This window comes from Pongo pygmaeus, chromosome 12 (genome assembly GCF_028885625.2).
Source record: "Pongo pygmaeus isolate AG05252 chromosome 12, NHGRI_mPonPyg2-v2.0_pri, whole genome shotgun sequence".
Lineage (NCBI taxonomy): Eukaryota > Metazoa > Chordata > Mammalia > Primates > Hominidae > Pongo > Pongo pygmaeus.
Genome location: NC_072385.2, coordinates 75,642,373 through 75,662,140, shown reverse-complemented (window position 1 = coordinate 75,662,140; position 19,768 = coordinate 75,642,373). Strand labels below are relative to the sequence as shown.

The 19,768-nt window shown below is 34.4% G+C and overlaps 1 protein-coding gene across 1 annotated transcript in view; it reads left to right on the top strand.

Annotated features, from left to right (window-relative positions):
• The first annotated feature begins 1,170 nt into the window (after window positions 1-1,170).
• The window catches only part of VRK2 (VRK serine/threonine kinase 2), a 261,737-nt gene continuing 243,139 nt past the window's right edge, over window positions 1,171-19,768 (top strand). Inside the window, exon 1 of the mRNA XM_054472258.2 lies at window positions 1,171-1,418. The gene's annotated coding sequence lies outside the window, so the exon portion shown is untranslated. The remainder of the gene's footprint in view (window positions 1,419-19,768) is intronic.

The window sequence follows — 19,768 nt, the reverse complement described above, 5'->3', positions numbered from 1 at the left end:
TTTGTTTCTCAGATGAGAAAAAGTCAAATGCCTTATTTTTTCCTCAAAATAGAAGCAGACAATTTATAAACAATTCTGTTCACAAAAAAATGTATTCTGAATTCATAAATTTAAGTTATATGTTTTAACTATGTCAATTAGAAAAGGCAAATATTATGGGGGTGGGGCCTTCCTTTCTAATTTTGAAAAGAAGGAATCTAATCATCATAGTTAAGCACTCTTACTTACAATGTTGAGTTTTTGTTAATTTCTCCTGGTCCTCTGCCCCACTTTGATCTGCATTTAATGAGTTACAAATCCTGTGAATTTTACCTCAGCACTATTTTTTCCATCTAGCCCATTTTCTCCCCTTTGTATTAACACAGTTTAAAATCTCAATGTCTATAAACTGCACAGTGCAGGCAAACACGTATTGAGGTCTTATCTGTGTGACGTCTTATGCTAAGGGCTTCACATATGTACACTGTTTAAATCTCACACAAATATGATGAAATAAATTCTAAAATTATTCATGTTTTACAGATGAGAAAAGCCATGGAGGACTTTTTTTATTATTATTATTTTTTTTTGAGACAGAGTCTTGCTGTGTCACCCAGGCTGGAGTGCAGTGGCGCGATCTTGGCTCACTGCAACCTCCACCTCCCAGGTTCAAGCGATTATCATGCCTCAGCCTCCCAAGTAGCTGGGACTACAGGTGCCCACCACCACTTGCGGCTAATTTTTTTTGTATTTTTAGTGGAGACGGGATTTCACTGTGTTGACCAGGCTGGTCTTGAACTCCTGACCTCGTGATCCTCCCGACTCTGTCTTCCGAAGTGATGGGATTATAGGTGTGAGCCACTGCACCCAGCTGAGGACTTTCACCCAAGGTCATAGTCAGTAGTGGTGGAACCAGCATGTAAATTAAACAATGTGACTTCATAGCCTAGTATTCTATTCTACTTCTGTAACTTATGGCTGGAAGGGACTTTAAAATTTCATCTACTCCATGTTTAATGCTTCATTCTCCCTTAACATTTGCAAAGTTGTCACTAGCCTATGTTGGAACATCTCCAATGACTGTCACAATAGTCTTCTATCTCTCAACTCCAACTCACCCTATGCTCTGCCAGATTCATTGTTTTCAAAAAGCTTTTTGTCATAATCTCCCCTCAGCTCAAATAAACAACTAGCATTTCCAAACAGAGCAACTACAACCACTTCAAACATCCTAAACTCCCTCCAACCCTGGCTATTCACACGCTTCAGTTCACAACTTCCATCCAGAATCCTACTTCTCCGATTGTCCTCATGGGGAAGGTATGCTATTTCCTTCATCCTACAATATGCTTCTCACTGACTCTATCCATATTCTTCTCATCCTTCAAGAGCCAAGTCAAATCTTTCTTCTTCCAATAAGCCTTCCTTGTTACACTCAGGTAAATGTAATTTCTCCATCTCCTGGAGAATGTCTGGATTTCTTTTTCTGTGCTATGCCTGGTGTGACAGGGAGTCAGGGCCAAGGATGATCTAACAAAGTCAGAACATGATAATCCAAGTACAGAAGATCATTTCATCAATACAGGCTCTAAGAAACAGTCTAGCAGTGGGTGACTGCTAGACTGTTTATGAGAATATGAGAATGAAGGCCAAAAGGATTCACAAGAGGGGATCAAGAGATTTTCAAGGAACTTCTGGAAGGCAAATCTAAGGAAGAATCCAAAATCAGAAACCAAAAAGCATAGTCAGGAGTTAAAGAACTTAGAGGAACAGAGCACAAAGTTGTACATTGTATGTGGTTTTATCATGGATTGATTCTTCTAGTTTTCATTAGGATGACCACACATCACATGTGATTTAAAGATGTTGCTTTGCCTCTTACAATTTGCACAGCTTTTGCCACCCATTATTTTCTATGATGTATTATAATTACACATCTGACAAAATTCTGAAATTGGCAGCTGTGACTACTTATGCTCTCGACTTATCTATAAATCTTTTAAGGATAGTCATAATTTTGTCTGTGTCTCTCTAAGAATCTTGCAGTGTTTTAACATAAAACATGATCAAGAAATATTTGATGAGTGTATGCATGCATATATAGATGGATGAAAACATTAAAAAAAAAACTTGAGCTCCATTATTTCTGAATGTATAACCAATCCTCCAAAATGTCTGAATTTAAATGACTGGCTCTTAATAAACCTTTCTGAGGCATCCACACTACCATATTTTATTAATTACTAAATGTTTTCTAAACTGTGTGTAATAGGTTTTTAGTTAATTGAACCAAATATTTGACCAGATTTGAAGAATAGTTTTTCAAAGTAGTTTTTGATGAGGCCATATCTTGAAGTTTGTTACCTGTTAAATTAAAATGAAGACCAGGCCTGAAGAATCCCTGAGCAGCTAAAATGAGTAGACCTCATTAGCAACCTAAGGGTTGCTGGGCTTGCAAACAGAAGTGAAACTTAACTTGGGGTGATTTCTTGTAAATGCCTATATTAGAAAGAAAACAAAACTTTTAAGCTCAACCAATCAAAAGTAGCCAAAAACTTAGAAAATTATTAATATAATTACGACTTTCCAATAGGATATACCAAATAAGGCAACTGTATAACTATAACCAATCAAATATTGTGTTTGCTTTATTTCTGTGTCTGTTCTGTAAAAGCCTCCCCCTTGCATTCCCTCAGTGGAGCTCATGAACTGCTTTTGGTTTGGAGCTTCCTGATTCTCGAGTGAGTGCTCAAATAAGCTCTCTAACATTTTATTATGCCTCAGTTTACCTTCTAACATAACTGAACTCATTTGACTTTGTATAAAGTAAAAATTTCATAAACCTTAAAACTATCACCAGTCCAATATTTTAGGAAGCATTTTATTAGTTACAAATATAAACCACCCACCTATTATTATAAACTGAAACACCAAGAGTAAACTGAAGATCATCAGTGTCATAGCATCACTATGGGGATTAAGTACTGCACTCTTTCACTATAATATGTGATGATTTACACTTGTAAAGAAAAAGATCCAGGAGAAATATTCAGCCTGAGTGTATGTGTGTATGTGTGTTTTTTTTAGTTCTCAAAAGGAGAAAACATATGAACCGATATAGTACTGGATAAAACCACAGACTACTAGGTAGTTCAGTATGCAAAAGCAAACAAACAAAGATTAAAATTCCTAACTGAAATATTTGAGAAATAATTATCCTTTGGTAAAACTCGCTGTCAAGTAGAAATTCATTTTTAATCATGAAATATATTTTTCCTATGCTATTTTCGCTTTGCTTTAATTTGCTATTTAGCAATGCCCTGAAATATTAATAATTTGTTTAATAAATTCCTTCTAAATCTTAATAGATTTTTAATGAAGAAACCTGTCTTAGAGATCTGTGCAAGAATTGATACTGCATACTTTCTGAAAGTGTTAAATTATTGACCTGCTGAACAGTTTCATTTGAAACTCTATCCTTTTATTGCCATTTTCTATGTTTAGATATTCTTAGAAGCTTTGTGAAATGTAAAAATTGTTGATCCTATAAGCCATAATAACAGGTATTTTAGGAATAAGAAGAAAAATGTTTCATCCACATAGTCAATTTATAAAAAATAAAATCTTTTATTCCAGATTAAAATGGTAAATCATTTGTAATTAGCCTGATAGGTAAAATAAACCCATACTACTTAAAACCATGAATGAGGATAGAGGAAAAAAGAAAACATTCCCATGGGGGCCCCATCATTGATCTATTTTCTACAAAACACGTAGCTAGCTATTCCTACCAGGCTGCCTAAATGCCAGAGCTGTAACAGCTCCAGATAAATCCCTTTCTCCATGCAGATTTTCAGCACTAGGAAGGTCAGCTCTGAAGTTCAACAAAGTCAAGGTGCATTCTATCAGAATGGCTGAGATGCTGACTCTCCTATTGTACTCTTCCCTGGATTATGACAATAAAACACAACGCTCAGCTTTGAAAATAAGTAAACTTGTGGAGACAGGAAATGTGTGGCACTTTCATACCCCAGTCTCTTCATGACCCCAGGAGAAATTTATACAAGGTTTATCTCTGTAGATTTTGAAGACAAAATGGATCATGACAAGCCTGTAATATTTGCCATCAATCAGATCTGGATTTAATCCCTGGCTCCTCTATTTACTAAATATTTGACTTTTTATCATTTGTTTATCTGAATGTGTTTCTTTATAATGTTGCCAACCTTATAGGACTGGGGGAAAGATTAAAGGAGATAAAGTATACGTTTTCAAATGTTTGTTACCCAACCCAACACACTGCTTAATAAAAACTGGTGGCTATGGTAGTGGTAATGGTTGATCCCTGCCCCCAACGTAAGTTCCAAAGCCAATACTACAGAAAAGGATGAAATACTGTGAATTAATCCCTTAGAAAAGCTCTCAATAGATGTCATCCTCTTACACCTCAAGGACTAACCAATGTTGAGATTAAAACTCAGAGATTTGGTTTTAAGTCTGCTATGGCCCAGGAACACAGAGGGTGCAGACTAGGCCCAAATGCCCAGTTAGAACCAGTGAGCAATAGACAGTATTGGGGAATGATTTTAAGATTGGGTCAGACAGACTTGAGTTCTCTACGGTTTTTTGGTCTTTTTTTTTTTTTTTTTTTAACATTTCTCAACAGAGCAACCATGGGAAATCTGCTTGAATTTTCTACATCTCAGTTTCCTTATAGGCAAAATATGAAAATCATTACATCTCATTACTCTCAGCAGTTACTTCATGGTAATATTAGCAACATAGTTTTGATTAGGATCCTCAGAGATATTCTAGATTGCAAACATTATGCTTTTTGTGACTCTGTTTCAGAGTTTCCCAAGCTATATGTCCCTAGAGACTTGTTCGAGAGATGCTCTGACAAAAGAAAATAAAAGAGTTAAGTTCCATGGTTAAATACATTTGGGAAACACTACACCCTTTTCGGAGAGTCACAGTTAGTATTGGCATATTGAAAGCCTTGAGAAATCCCACAATATAGACAACACAGACAGTGCTGATGTGTTCTGATGGCCGCAGAAACCGGTTCTGACCAACCCACATTCATTGTCAGGAGTTGTTTGGCCCCACAAAGGGAATCTACTTTGTAACTATTCAGTGGACTTCCACTTTTGTTTTTCTCTCTTAAGGTTGCCCTCATTCATTCAAAGAGGTAAGTACTGGAAAGAGGAAAAATGACATATAAAAGAACTAGATAAACTTGAAGGCATTAGCATAACTCATGTGCATCAATGGAGCCTGGATAGTTTACAGTGATAATCACATACATTTATGGATATAATTGGGGATTCCATGAACATTTAATTACCAACAAATGGACTGAAATCTGAAAATCAGACCAAACCAGACTGAAATCTGATTTCCAAGGAAAAAATCAGGAATGTTACTGTTGTACTTTTTAGGACCTAGCAAAACAGCAGGGCTTGCCAATTGATACATTATGTATAAGACTTAATGCTATTCACTGGGAATATAATGAGTTATAAGAGATAACCTGCTCTCCTAGAAGAGTGCTTAGCACATAATAGGCCTTTAGTAAATATTTGCTAAATATAGGAGCACATTAAAACACAAGTCTTACTAGGCCCCATAAAAGGGCTGGATTTACATTACAAAATGAAAAGAAGACAATGCAGGTATTTTTTATTAATGCCTAGTATTAACTGATATAAATGCACAGCAAACAGTTTCAAATTTTCAGTTAGATTCTAACTTCTCAGTTGTATAAAGAATTATGGATGAGATTAGCAAAAGAGCTATTTTAGGTTTTGCATGGAAAAACCCTGCAATTTTGGTATAGATCTACAGGTGAACAAGCCATGTGTCTTATCTAAATAATTCAGACATCTGGGTTCATACTTTGAGTGATGACATGGCTGGTGGAGTCCAAGAGTGTCCAAGGGACACATTACTGCATGAAAACACTCAAAGTTTGGGTTGGAGTTCATCAGAGGGATAAGCAAGTCCAGCTTTCAGGAAGAAATTTTCTTTTCATAGGAAAGACTAGAACTTGAGGATAGAGTGAAGTAATTAACCAAAACAGGGAGGAGCACAAATATAAGGGAGAAGAGCAGCTCATAAACTCAGAGGCAAAACCCAGCTCAGAAACAGAGACAAAATCAGAAAAGAGCTGGGAAGGACATATTTGATGACACCAAGAAATTTTGTATAAAGAGTTTCTTATGGTTTAGTTGGTATTTGTAATTTGACTAAAGAGCAACGGCTTTTGTTACAAGACTATTTTCTGGCAGCCAAATAGCTTCTGGTATGCTGGGAAATTCAAAGCAAAGAAACAATTAACTCATACAAATTGCTTAGAACAGGAAGGGAATGCATTTACCCTTATGGGCTATTATGGACTAAATATTTGTATCCCGAGATTCATATATTAAAACCCTAACCCCTAATGTGATGGTATTAGAAGGTGGGGACTTTGGGACATGGTGGTGAAGCCCTCATGAATGGAATTAGTGCTCTTATTAAAAAGATCCCAGAAAGATCCCTCACTCCTTCCACCACGTGAGGACACAGCAAGAAGACAGCTGTCTATGAACCAGGAAGTGGGCCTCCTCAGACACTGAATCTGCTGGAACCTGCATCTGAGATTCTCAGCCAGCAGGACTGTGAAAAACAAATGCTTGTTGTTTAAACCATACAGTCTATGATATTGTTATAGCAGCCTGAACAGACTGAAACATGGACATTCTAAGATAATGAGAGGCCAGAACACACTGGATTTAGAGAATGAGGCCTGGGAGTCAATCTTGGCCCTACCAATTTATTTCTAGTTATTTTACATTACGCAAGTCATGGAAACTCATGAGTTTTAAACACTTACCTAGTTGATAATAGGTATTTTATAGAGATTATGTAAAGGTTAAATGACTGTCTATAAAAGTGCTTTTTTAATTACTTCCTACATAATAAGTGCTAAAAAAGTAATTTTCCAAATATTTCCTCACCAAAAGATTATTAGCAATTTTTTTTATTTGATAGGAATGGGCCAATGTATCTAAATCTCCTTTTTCTGTTTTCAGGAGAAATTTATCTGCCAACTAAATTACACAGGAGTAAAGTTGAATAAGGAGGGCAGTTTGGTGGCCTAGCTAGATATCTCCCTGACTTTAAATTTTGCTCTTATATGTGATATTATATTGCACTCAAATGTTTCTAAAACTTTAGATGCACTGCAACTTTACTATGATCTTCATTGTTTTGTTCAATATATGTTTATTATAATCAGGATATTTTCACAAATTATACCTACTCTTTGCATGTTTTAATACTGCAGAGACATATAGAATATTAGGATACCAAATTGGATTTTTTTCATGCCAAACTGTAGCATTTAAAAAAATACTGTTTTTATATCATATTTCAGTTTAAAGTACCTTTTCATGGGGCCTAATAATATTTATATATAAGTATTTAATAAAGCCTTAATTGAATAAGTCATGTTAAAATGTAATCACAGTAAGTTATTAGCTTGCCTATATAAATGCCAACAAAAATAATGCCAGTTTACTTGTCTAATTCTTAAGTCAAACACAAAATTGCTTAATACATTAAAGAGAAAAAACATCAGCTTTTAAAACAAAAAATTTATCTTATAGAATATTAATGTTTTGAAAGTTCAAGAATATTTACTTCTGAAATTAGGATCCTCTGTCCATTAGTCAATTAAATATATGTGCACAATTAAATACATCTATATTAATTTATAATAAACATGAGGCTCTGAGGTCAGATAGCCAAGATCCCAATGTTTACTATTTGTGGCACTTAACCTTACTTTTTTTTTTTTTACTTAGGTTCCTCATCAGAAAAAATGGAAATTATCTCATAAAATGACTACATGAATTGTATAAAGTGTTTTAGCCTAGGACATAGCACACAGTAAAACCTTAGTTAATATCAGCTCTGTAGGACTAATAATATAACTCTATCCCGATTCACTTTTTTAACCTATACAATTTAAAAATAATTTAAACTACATCGGGGCTTAGGTAAGGCCTGAAATATTATGTTATACTTAATTATAGATGACCTCTTCTATGAGTCTTTTGTAAAGGTGTTTTTCACACCTAGTATCATCCTGGTGCCTTATCTCCTTAGGTAAAACTTCTTCATCAAAATATCCGAAAAGGTATTAAACAACTCAGGTAAGACTTCTCATTTAAGGTCACTCTAATTACAGCAGCAACAACAGATGTATATACATTCACTAATAAAAGAATAATCTGTGGTTGTGTCCCTCTGAAAGTTAAGCCAGAAAATTTTAGATTTTATTGAGACATAAAAAGAAACATTGTTCTCTAAGTCAAATTCTCTATTATTAAAATATGTCATCCTTTATGAATTTCATAAATAGCAAACCCAGGAACAGAGTAACCATTTTAAAAAGTCTGGAGGGGATTCCATAACAACATTTAAATACATTACTACTCAAACAATTTGATTGGATTATAAAATATTTAAAGCTGCAGCTGTAGTTGTGATGTTTACTATTGATTATTTTGATTTCAAGATCCTCACACAAAAAATACAAGTTTACAGAACTATTTATATTAAATAACTGCACTGTAAAATGAAATTTACATAATATATATTTACATTAAAAGGACAAAATTAGAAATAGCAAAATAAAATCATAGTTCTTTAAAAGTTCTATCTCCAAATAGGAATAGTTACCTCAAAACCAAAAAGACTAAATACATGTTCTAGTTGAAAATGTATTAAAAACTAAGCAAAATACATTAATGTGAGTTCTGGTTACCATAAAAATTTACAATAATTAATTACACATGATTCTACATAAATCTAAAAACATTTTGCAAACATGAAAGCATTTATAACCTAACAACTATAAAGCAATAATTCTATTATTTTATTTTTGAGGATCAGGCCCAGAATTATATAATGAGATTTGACTTCAAAGTGGCAAGTTTTATCAGCATGTTCTACCATCACATATTTAAAGAAATCAGGTGAATGGATTAAAAAAATAAAGATACAAGAATTATATACACATGTGCAGCCTAGGATGGTAAAATAATATGGGGAAAAATGCAGCTGAAAGATTTCCACTGTACCCAACTCCACTTCCCTACCAAAGCAGAAGATGGAACAATCATGACTAGAAATCTTCATGAACAAGAGGAAATTCCAGTTTCTAACTGAAACCTTACTATAAACAGTTATCTGTGATAAGCTGTATTTGTCATAAAAGGCTCAAGCTGCATTGATAGATTTTACATCAGGGGTCCACAACCCGCTGGGCTGCAGACCAGTACCGGTCTGTGGCCTGTTAGGAACCAGGAAACACAGCAAGAAGTGAGTGGTGGGCAAGCCAGCACTACAGCCTGAGCTCTGCCTCCAGTCAGCTCAGCAGAGACATTAGATTGTCATAGGACCACAAACCCTGCTGTGAACTGTGCATGTGTGGGATCTAGGTTGCACGCTCCTTATGAGAATCTAATGCCTGATGAAGTGAAACAATTTCATCCCGAAACCACCACTCCCCATGCCAATTTCGTGGAATTGTCTTCCTTGAAATTGGTCCCTGGTGCCAAAAGGCTGGGGACTGCTGCACAAGCCTCCCATTAGATGGAGAAATAAATACCTCCACAAATGTTTCAATCTTAAGAATACCCCCCAAGGGCGGGCGCGGTGGCTCAAACCTATAATCCCAGCACTTTGGGAGGTCGAGGCGGGCAGATCACCTGAGGTCAGGAGTTCGAGACCAGCCTGACCAACATGGAGAAACCCCATCTCTACTAAAAATACAAAATTAGCTGAGCATGGTGGCACATGCCTGTAATCCCAGCTACTCAGGAGGTTGAGGCAGGAGAATCGCTTGAACCTGGGAGGCTGAGGTTGCAGTGAGCTGAGATCGTGCCATTGCACTCCAGCCTGGCAACAAGAGCAAAACTCTGTCTCAGAAAAAAAAAAAAAAAAAAAAAAGACTACCCCTAAAGAACCATAGTCAACTATGGTTCAACTATAAACAACTGCATTTAACTTCAGGTTAGCCTATAAGTTTTGAATATTCACTATATTGACCCACCCTCCTTAAGCCCAATGATATAATAATAGCACTACAATTTTTTTCATGTATGATATTGGTTGTCAATTTTTCTAATTTTAAAAAACCTCTTTGTAATCACTAGCCCTATTTGACAAATGAGGAGGAAACTAATGCTTAGCTAATTAAGTATCTTGCCCAAAGTGATGCAGCTCATAAATAAGAAAGCTTAGACCATGTGTTTTACTAAGAGTAGAGAAAAGCCATTTACAGAAGTGTGGAGTGTCTGTCTGGCTCTGATATTGGACAGATGTAATTTCAAATTCCAGCTTCAACTCTTTGGAAAGTCACTTAAGTTCTTCTACCTTCTGTTTTCTCATTTGTAGAATAAGGATCATAGTAGTATCTGCTTCATAAGGCTGTTGTGGGAATCAAATAAACTAGTGTATGTAAAGTACTATTTTAGAAGCCTAAATAAGTGAGGAGTACATGAAACAAGTATACACAATGTAAATTTTCAAATGTACAATCTCTAGATTACTAGCTGATGAATCATTAGGTTCTAATTAGGGATACAGATATTATCCCCTAAAATTTGCTAAAATGTGGTCAGGAAGTCATTTATGCCTTAATGTTGATTAATAATCCATGTATCTAGATGGCTTGGAGAAAGAATACCAACAACCTGGGAGATAATTTGTTGAAGTACAAGAAACGACATGTAGGAAAAGAGAAAGGTAAAGAAATTAGCACTAGTCCTACGCACTCTCTCACTTGATCAACCTTTACTCCCTTGCCTCCAGTTCTTCCTTTTCTACTTTTATAATGGGTGCTTGTGGTATAAATAAAAGGAGGTCAGGCCATAAATTCAGATGACCCAAATTGAAGACCAGTCTTTCATAGAGTAACCTGAGATCTCAATCTCTCTGAGCTCTAATATATTCATCTGCAAAATAAAGATGATAATGCCTGCTAATATACCTCATTATGCATGTGAGAGCAGTTTATTGTATATGTGTATTTTATTATCTAAAATTAGGCATACTAGATCTAGATGTAGACTGGCTTCCTGCTTTCAACCAATTTATGACTAAAGTTTTTAGAGTCTTTGAAATATTTAGTTTGGGGTAATGGTATCTAGATATTTTAAAACTTTTTCAGGGTAGCATACTGAACTGCTTATGATATAGAAAATTTTCACTTTTTTTGACAAATGAAATGTTGATGTAGCTTTACTTTAATGGTTAAGAGAGGGGATGGCTTTGAATACTTTGGAGGCACATGTGCAACCTGTATGTTTTACATGCAATCCCTATAATATAAAGATCTTTCATATGATAAAGTTTTTTTTATAAAGAGAGAGGATTTACAAGTCACATATGAAAAATAATCTTGTTATTTTACAATCACAGTTTGCAGCTGCCCTGTATATTCATTATCTAGAAGATAAAAGTAGACAAATATAATTTGGTAAGGTTGATCATTTCAGAGGTGAATGTAGACTTTGAGCTTTATTAACTAAAGTTGAAAATTAGACCACCAGATTTCAACTACCCAGCAGTAATTAATTCCAGCATGTGAAGCTTAATTAAGGAAAAACAAAATACATTGCAAATTGTTGAAAAGAAAAGCCACCAACTGATGACACAGGACTATTTAAATATATTAAAGAAATGGTGCAGTATGTTAAGCATGTAATTCCGCCAAAATTCTCCCAGCTTTATTTTGTCTTCCTTTCCATATCCTTGGCTCTCAAAAATTCATTCTCAGTTCTTTGGCAAAAGAGACTGGAAGAGACCAGAAGGAGGAGAGGGGGAGTGGACAGCTCATGCTAATGCCACTTTTCATTTCATTTTTTTTTTGAAAAATCCTACTTTGTGCATATAAAATATAGTTCATTTCTTATCCTGAGAGTTACCCTGGCATATGGCTCAATTGGAAACATCAAGGTTTTTAGTTCTTTTTAAAATGGCTTGCCTCTTTTCCAGACTTTTCTTCAGATGTATTGTCAATGCCACTTTTAGAGTCTATCACCCTTATATTGGTAAAATCTTCTTCACTTTCTGGCCAGGAAGGTACTGACCATGATGGTAAATGAATAGTGAGTGGGACAAGTCTGGGACTGATTGTGAAAGCACCCATCTAAGCAGTTCCTTTTTCAGATATTATTGAGCTTGTGTTGTTGGAGTTTTTAGTAATATAAAAGATATGTTCTCTAGACCCAGAAAGAAAACTCATTTCTACTTTTTACTCTTCTATTGAGTTAAGTAATCCAAAGGCATCTATTGAACTTTATAATCATGCTCTGAAATCTGTGTGCTCAATTGAAATTCCATGAGTCCAATCTAATCCTGATCCTTCTTGATAAAATACAATGCTGATTAATGCTGATCTTAAGAACATTTCTATATATCTGAAGATTTTTAAATTCAATGCTGGTCTGGTCTGGTATTGGCATGACTAAAATATCCAATTTTAAAAGTTGAATGTGGGCTGTAAGAATTAATATCTTGTTCTATTGACCATCTTGGTTAAAGTTTTTGCTTTGCAAAGTATAAAAATACTTGTCCAATTTAATTCATCAAGACTGTTCTGCATTATTCTGCAATAAATCCTGTATAGAGTCCACTGAATGCATGGAATCATTGATAATGGCAGACTCTGCCCAAAGAGGGGAAAAAAAGATAGCCTAAAAGTAAGTATCAAATAGGGAAGTTTTGAGTATGAAATGAAAGACAAAGATAAAAGAAAACTGGAGGATGATAAGTAGTTTGTTCCTTATTTTTCCTAAATGGAAATATATTTTATAATGTTTTATAAAAAATACAAACAATATTTCTCTTAAAAAGTATAAAAAGTGTTATTCTTTGTTTACAATGCTAAGAAAGGTTTCATGATACTTTATAAAAGTGACTTTTGATTTCTGGCTGGCAATAATTTCTGAGTCCTGAGGCAATTGTCAGTCACTTTTTCAAATTGGAGAATACAGTAATAGTTTTAGGAGTATACCCTTATTTTCAGCTCAATATGTACATTCTAAATCTAAATATCATGTGTAAACAAGTATACATAGAACTTCATGTGACAAAAATATACAAGTTATAAAAATTCATTCACAATCAGTAACATACAAAGTCTGTATCCAGGAATTTTGAAGGACTGAGCAAGGTTATATTTTTCCTTAGCACATTCTTCATCTATTTTCCATTTTTCTTACCTGGCAGGCAGCTAGGGGCTACAGAGTCAAATAATGAAGTTGTCTTTCATTTGGATATAGTTTATTAATGGGAAAACACTAATCCATTAATCAACCAATGTCAGTAAATTTTTTTTAAAAAGTATCTTCTTTGGTAACAGAGATCACCTACCTCTTTAAAAGGAGCCCTTATCTCCATGGGTTTCTCAGCTGAAGTTCAAAATCTAAAAATGATTTTCATTCATTCCTCATTAATATGCAAAATTATTCAAATTAGATAGTAATTAACCATCTACTCAGTAGAAAACCTTTTCATGATAATTTATGATAAACTCAGTTGCCGCTTTGATTGAGATTGATTTTTGGTGTTGAGAATCTATCATGAATACAAAAAAGCACCTGAAAAAATATTTTTAAACACCTAACTTATTGCTTAGCTAATTACATGGTAGCCATGTTCACAGACTATTCCAAAGAGAAGCTTATCAAATAAGATCAGTCCAAAAAAAGCTGTGCAGTGCATACACTCTTCCCATATTTATAGTAAATCTCAGCCCAGAGCACTATGTCTGGATGCCTCTGTTTAGTTGACTCATATCATTTTTGGACTTATTATTCTTTAATTGAACTAACTGTCACACTCCAGATAAGACTGCCTGGCTAATACAGAATTTCAATAAGAGGCAAACTATGGAAATTTTCACATATCCTCATGATCAATTGATTTCATAGGATATTTTACTCAATGGGCTCAGTTGTGATTTGTAAACAGACTTCAGTTTTACTTTCTGCAGATGAGAAAGAGACCTCAGTAGTAGGTGATGAAAGGGTGATTATTATGTGCTTGTCAGGCTAGTGGAAGTCATTTTCATTCTCAACAACAAAAGCTGGAGTTGAGTATCGGTGACCATAGGGTATGCAACTGGATCTAAACACTGAAGACTGCTATTCAAAACGTTGCTCCCTGAGAGTAACAAAACCATGGGGACACAGTTAGTGACCTTCTCTTAACACTTTTTAAAAATACACAAAGGAAAACACCTACTACTTTCAGTACCTATTTGGTTGCAGAGATCAACTATGGGTGAGAATTCCTGTGGCAATACATGAAAAGGAAAATCTGACTCCGGCTGGGTGTAGGTGGCTGCCTCAATCATCCACTTAAAAGCATTTTATTGTGGGATCAGAATAGTACATGTTATATTTTGGCAAGCATTTTACCTTCGTTTATATTTGTATGCAAGAAGATTCTAGATGTTATTTCATTTGCTCCTCTGTCAGGTATGATGGACAGATACTGAACTCATTTTCCAGATGAAGAACATGAGGCCTGAGTGGTGTGACTGTTAACAAATTAATCAGCCAGTTAGATGAGCAGGGACTAGGACTTGGTGTTCTTTCTGCTTTTTTCTTGCTAGCTACTTGGTATTTTTCAAAATGTCTCCCAAAGATGGCCTACATCAGAATCATCAATGGTGCTTATTAGGGATGCCACTTGCGAGGCCCCTTCTCAGTTGTACTGTGTCAACCTTTGGAGAAGGCATCTAAGTAATTCCATTTTAAAAGTAGCTGCCCAGGTAATTCTTCAGCGCACACACACACACACACTCACACACACACACATTTTTAATCCACTGCCTATAATTTTGCCTCACCAAAGAGTTGATCTCCCTCCCTTGCAAACTGTATACTATATCTTCAGAGAATAGGACAAATGGGGAGTGATAGTCTTGTGTGGATCCTCCTGGGGATTGTCTGACAAGGTGAATTATAGGGTAATTAGTAAAATATCCTGAAAACATTGTTCTGAATTTTCCCAGCAATGTCTGAAAAGGGTAATTATATAATAATCAGCATAAGCTTAAACAAAGAGAGAAAAATCTGCACTCAAAAAAGTAACACCTTAAAAAATTTTTGAAAGGTGCCTCTACAAAACTGAGTGAAATGATTGCAATTTGAAGCAACTGCTAGTTCCCATAGGGAACAGTAAGTTCCCAGTATAGATGATATGTGTGCACATTTTTTTTGTTAGGATTCTAAAACAACGGAATTAGCCATAAGCTAGGAGTTGCTATGATTTATGTTTTATAATAGCCCCTCCTTTCCATTTCCTGGTCAGCATTCTGGATGATTATTTCATTTAGCACATATTCTCTAGTTTGTTTCTTTTGCTTCAAGTCTATTTTACATTTTCCTGTACTGAACTGCATTTGCCATCTGCTGATCCAATTACTTATACAATCCAAATCCTTTTGAGTCTGATTGTTTTGTTCCTCATTATTTGCTCAGCCTCTAGTTTTAGTATCCTCTGTAAACTCTAAAATCTTGTTTTCAATACCTCATCTGAATTTCTTATATACAATACAACCCAATTAGCTCAAACTTTAGGTTTTCCTAAGGCTACTTGTGTTTGAGGGGATTTAGATAAGTTGAGTGGATTTGGATCCTAACAAAGTCCTGACAATTCACTCTTCTAAGGACAGATGATCCATCAAAAATTGAACTATTGCCTTTAAATTGAAAGGAATAAAAAACACAAGAAAGATACGCATTCTAAAATTCTGCTATATATACAGAAGACCAATATATTGTCGTCAACATCGTCATCTTTTTTCAGCTTTAGTGGGGTTTAATTGAGAAAAATTGTGTACGTTTAAAGTGTACAATGTGATGTTTAAATATATGTAAATATATGAAATGATTACCACAATCACGCTAATTAACATAACCATCACCTCACATAGTTACCTTCGTGTGTGTGTGTGTGTGTGTTGAGAATATTCAAATACAATTGTAAGCTAAGAGAGTAGACTTTGAATTTCCTCATCATGTTAAGAGAGTAGATTTTGAATGTTCTTTTCACAATTAGTATACAATTTTTTTTAGATTTTAATTTTTGTGGGTACGTAGGTGTATATATCTATGGGTTACGTGAGATATTTTGATACAAGCATACAGTGTGTAATAATAACATCAGGGTAAATGGGGCATTCAGGACCTCAAGAATTTATTCTCTCTTTGTGATACAAACAATCCAATTATACTTTTAGTTATTTTTAATACATAATAAATTATTGTCGATTATAGGTACCCTGTTATGCTATCAGATACTAAATTTTATTCATTCTATCTATTTTTGTACCCACTAATCATTCCCACTCCTCTTCCCAGGTTCTAGTAACCATAATTCTATCTATATCTCCATGAGTTCAATTGTTTTAATTTTTACTTTTCACAAATAAGTGAGAATATGAGAAGTTTGTCTTTCTGTGCCTGGCTTATTTCACTTAACTTAATGTCCTCCAGTTCCATCCATGTTGTTGCAAATGACAGAATCTCATTCTCTTTTATGGCTGAATAGTACCCCATTGTGTGTATGTACCACATTTTTGTTATCCATTCATCTGCTGATGGACACTTAGGTTGCTTCCAAATATTGACTAGAGTGAATGGTCCTGCAATAAACATAGACGTGCAGATATCTCTCCTATATACTGATTTCTATTCTTTGGGATATATACCTAGCTGTGAGATTGCTGGATCATATGGTAGCTCTATTTTTAGCTCCATTTTTTCTGAAGAACTTCCAAACTGTTCCCCATAGTGGTTGTACTAGTTTACACTCCCACCAATACTGTATGAGGGTTCTCTTTTCTCCACATCCTCACCAGTATTTGTTATTTCCTGTTTTTTAGATAAAAGTCATTTTAACTGAACTGAGATGATAACTCTTTGTAGCTTTGATTTGCATTTTCCTGATGACCAATGATGTTGAGTACCTTTTCATATGCCTGTTTGCCATTTGTATGGTTTTTTTTTGAGAAATGTCTATTCAGATCTTTTGTCTGTTTTTAAATCAGATTATTAGATTTTTTCCATAAAGTTGTTTGAACTTCTTATATATTCTGATTATTAATCCCTTGTCAGATGCATAGTTTGCAAATATTTTCTTCCATTCTGTGGGTTGTCTCTTCACCTTTTTTTGTTTCCTTTGCTGTGCTGAAGCTTTTTAGTTAGTTGTGATCCCGTTTATCCCCTTTTGCTTTGGTTGCCTTTGCTTGTGGATATTACTCAAGAAATTTTTGCCCATTCCAATGTCTAGAGAATTTCTCCAAGGTTTCCCTTTAGTAGTTTCAGTTTTAGTTCTTAGATTTAAGTCTTTAATTCATTTTTATTTGATTTTTGTATGGTGAGAGACAGGGGTCTAGTTTCATTCTTATGCATATGGATATCCAGTTTTACCAGCAACATTTATTGAAGAGACTTTCCTTTCTACAATGTATGTTCTTGGCACCTTTGTCAAAAATGAGTCTATTCTAGATGTGTGAATTTATTTCTGTGTTCTCTCTTCCGTTCTTCTGATCTCTTTGTCTGTTTTTATGTCAGTACCATGCCACTTCGGTTACTACACCTCTGCTGTATACTTTGAAGTCAGGTAATGTGATTCCTCCAGTAGTGTTCTTTTTGCTTAGGATAGCTTTGGCTATTCTAGGTCTTTTGTGATTCCATATAAATTTTAGAATTATTTTTTCTATTTTGTATAGAAAGTCATTGGTATTTTGATAGGGATTGCATTGAACCTGTAGATTGTTTCCACTAGAATGGACATTTTAACAATATTGATTCTTCCAATCCAAGAACTTGGAATGCCTTTCCATTTTTTTGTGTGTCTTCAATTTCTTACATCAGTGTTTTATAGTTTTCATTGCAGAGATCTTTCACTCCTTTGGTTAAGGTAATTACAGATATTTTATTTGTAGCTATTGTAAATGAGTTTAATTTCTTGACTCCTTTTTCATATTGTTCACTTTTGGCATATAGAAATGCTACTGATTTTTGTATGTTGATTTTGTATTCTGAAACTTTACTGAATTTATTAGTTCTAATAGTTTTCCTTTAGGTTTTTTCAAATATAAGATCATATCATCTGCAAGTAAGGATAATTTGATTTCTTTCTATCCCATTTGGATGCCCTTTACCTCTTTCTCTTGTGTGATTGCTCTAGCTAGCCTTTCCAGTAATACATTGAATAACAGTGGTGCCAGTGACCATCCTTGTCGTGTTCCAAATCTTAGAGGAAAGGCTTTTACTTTTTCCCCATTCTATGTGATACTAACTGTGGGTCTTTCATATGTGGCCTTTATTGAGGTACGTTGCTTCTACCTCCAGTTTTTTGAGAGTTTTTTTTTAATCATGAAGGGATGTTGAATATTATCAAATGCATTTTCAGCATCGATTGAAATGATCATATAGATTTTTGTTCTTCATTCTGTTGATTTGACGTATCACATTCATTGATTTGCATATGTTGCTCCATCTTTGTGACCCTGGGATCAGTCCCACTTGGTGATGATCAATGATCTTTTTAATGTGTTGTTGAATTTGGTTTAATATTTTGTTGAGGATTTTTGCATCAATATTCATCAGAAATATTGGCCTGTAGTTTTCTTTTTTTGATATATCTTTGTCTGGTTTTGGTATCTGGGTAATACTGGCCTTGTAGATGTGTTTGAAAGTATTCCCTCCTGCTCTATTTTTTCAAAATAGTTTGAGTAGGATTGATATTAGTTCTTCAAATGTTTGGTAAAATTTGGCAGTGCTGCCATTGGGTTGTGGGCTTTTCTTTGCACATTTTATTATGGCTTCAATTTAATTACTTGTTCTTGGTCTGTTCAGGTTTTGGATTTCCTCATGATTCAATCTTGGTACATTTTATGTGTCTAGGCATTTATCCATTTCTTCTTGATTTTCCAATTTATTGGCATATAGTTACTTATAGTAGCTTCTAATGATCCTGCAAATTTCTGTGGTATTGGTTGAAATTTTTTCTTTTTCATTTCCGCTTTTATTTATTTGGGTCTTCTGTCTTTTTTGAATAGTCTGGCTCAAGGTTTGTCTACTTTATCTTTTTAACAAATCAACTTTTCATTTTGTTGATCTTTTGATTTTTTTCATTTCAGTTTCATTTATTTCTGCTCTGATTTATTATTTTTCATTTCAGTTTTATTTATTTCTCCTCTAATCTTTATTATTTCTTTTCTTCTAATTTTCAATTCGGTTTGCTCTCTTGATTTTCTCGTTTTTTAAGATGTATTGTTAGGTTGTTCATTTGAGGTTTTTGGCTTTCTTGATATAGATGTGTATAGCTATAAACTTTCCTCTTAATGCTGCTTTCACTATATCCCATACACTTTGGTATGTTCTGTTTCCATTATCATTTGTTTGAGAAAAATGTTTTAATTTCCTTCTTAATTTTTTCATTGACCCACTGGTCATTCAGGAGCATACTGTTTAATTTCCATGTGTTTGTATAGTTAATACACTTTCTCTTGATATTGATTTTTAGTTTTATTCCATTGTGGCTAGAGAAGATACCTGATATAATTTCTTTTTTTATTTTTTAAGACATTTGTGTGAGCTAATATATAGTGTATCTTTGAGAATAATCCATGTGCTGAGGAAAAAATGTATATCCTGCAGCCATTTAATAAATTGTTCTGTATATATCTACTAGGTCCACTTGTTACATA